Source organism: Lactuca saligna, chromosome 7, assembly GCF_052625555.1.
Source record: "Lactuca saligna cultivar CGN05327 chromosome 7, ASM5262555v1, whole genome shotgun sequence".
NCBI lineage: Eukaryota > Viridiplantae > Streptophyta > Magnoliopsida > Asterales > Asteraceae > Lactuca > Lactuca saligna.
The window spans coordinates 172431003-172433475 of record NC_136423.1 but is presented as its reverse complement, the minus strand read 5'-3'; positions in this window follow the sequence as shown (position 1 = coordinate 172433475).

Here is a 2473-nt window from a genome sequence, read left to right as displayed (position 1 = left end):
CCTGGTTTCCATAAATTGGACTTAACTCCAATAATCATGAGGTATGTTTCAATGTTTTCATTTCAATGCTGAAGATTCACTAGATTATGGGTTATTGATGGTTTTTTTTTTTCTTGGATTAGTTTTGATTACAAAAAGGGTTGGTGAAAGAAACATATCATTGAAAGGATTACAGCTTCTTTGAAATGCCTGGATATGTAGTATGTCAGTCTGATTTATTGTTAACGATGGGGACCTAATTTTGGATTTCAATCCGTTCTTACAAAGGGGTTTCAGATCACCCTATCACTAGATGATGGACAACACTGTGTTAAGAAGATTTTTCATATTAAAGAAGTGTTTCTTTTTGTAAACAAAATTTAGGTAATGAAAACATAGTTCAATTCAAATTTATAGGTTTTAAGTTCTAAGTTCTCTCTTTTGTTGTAGTTAGTCATTTTATGTTGGGGTGCAAAGTTATTCATGTTTGACTTTGTAATGGTTTGACTTTTGTAAAACCCACTTGCATGTGGTGCATTAGCCTTTTGACTAATGAGTTAGTGAGAGTGAGAGGGAGACATGTAAACACCTCTATATAAGGTGGGTTTAGTCTACTTGTAGAGGTGTGCTTGAGAGATTTAAAAGTGAGTGTGTAAGTGTGTGTTATTTATGTAGATGTAGATCTATGCCCCTTTTCGTAGCGCCATACATAATCAATACATGTCGTGAACACCCAAATCACCATGTTCATTGTGCATTCTTTAATTCTGCATGCCAAACCATGTTTTTTATGTCACTACATTTGGTATCAGAGTGGGTCTTCCAGATCAACGTGATTTTTGAAGAACGATTCTCGGTTTGGCAACTTTTGTCACAATGCAAGCAATTTTGGTGAGTCTCTCTCTATGATCTCTTTTAATTTCATTGAATTCGTGCGTTGCGTTTTTAAGTTTTGAACGTTTTGACTCGTTGGATCAAATTTTCTTTGAAAAATCCATTTGTTGTGATGCAATAATTTTTTGTTGATCAAGATCCGATCCAATCTAATATCCGTTCGTTCGATTTGATTTTAGAATTGCAATTATTCTTTTGAATGAAAATATGACCCAAAAATATAATCAATCGTATTACTGGTCTTCAATTCGTGTTAAGCCCAATTAAAATTCATATTAATGTTCATGATTAAGCCCAATACTCTTAATCTGTTACTGTTCACTATGAAGCCCAAATCCATTTCGTTGATGGGTATAGAATTGATTTTAGTTACATCAACTGTTTTTGAAGAGTAGATTTCTGAACGAATATGATTTTTGGAATTGAAATCGTAATTTTGTTCATATCGACTTCTCGTGATGGTTCGTTCTTCGAGATTGAAGGTTTTGAAATCATGAATGAAAATCAATGTTGATTGCTACTAGTTTACTTTTGATAGACGAAGCAGATGATTCATCCATGGGAAAGAACTGAAATTCTTTGAATTTTGATTTTCGATTTTTGAAAGTTTTGGGTTAGTTCGAGTTTGGATTTTGAATGCGATTGGAAACTGATAGTTCGCAGATTGAATTGGGTTTTAAATGTTGATGAAAATTCGAACATTTTTGTAACTGGGTTGGAAATCAAAGGTCAAAGCTATGTTCGAAGCTTAACTTGGTATAAAAGATACGAAGGGTGTTGTGGAATGAATGAAGAAGAGAAAATTTCGTACGAAGGGTGTTGTTCTTTTAAACGAAGGGTTTGCTTTACGAACAAAGAAATCGATTATATTAGTCAAGGTTTTGAATTTCTAGAAATCATAATGAAATGGAATTATAGTGAAGTTTCGAATGGTTATTGATGATTTCGTCATAGGAAGGGTTAAAGTTTCGTATGAATTGAAGAAGAAAAGCAAATTTTCATATATGACCCTTAAAGTTTCGATAGATTGGCTCATTTTAAAATTTTCGTACGAAGGGATAAAAGTTTCGTATGTTTTGAAGAAAAATGGACAATTTTCGAAATCAGTCCCTAAACTTTCGAATTTTTGGTGACTTCGACAAATGGATCAACTTTCGACAATTTTCCAGTTTTCACCCCACTTCGAAAATTGGCTGAAGTTTCGACTTTTGGGGGTGTACTTCGACAATTAGGGTATTTTTCGAATGTTTGGAGAACAAAGGGAAATTTTGTTGAAAGTAGTCCCCGAAGTTTCGAAAATTTGGCAGCTTGTACCCAAATTCGAAAAAGGACTGATTTTGCTAAGAAATTGAAGAAAATGCATTTCAGGCCCCTATAGTTTGTGCAAATTGACGCTTTCTACCCAGCTTTGGAAAAGGGGGAGAGTTTTGCATTTTTGGCTGTTTTGGGAGCACCGTGTCACTGCCGAATTTTGAAATTGACAATTTATGCCCATTTTTGAGAAATTTTGTCAAAGGTAATCCATGAACGAAGCTAAAAATTGAATATTTTTTGGATTTTCCGGATTAAATCACAAAGTTTATGCCACATACTGAATGTT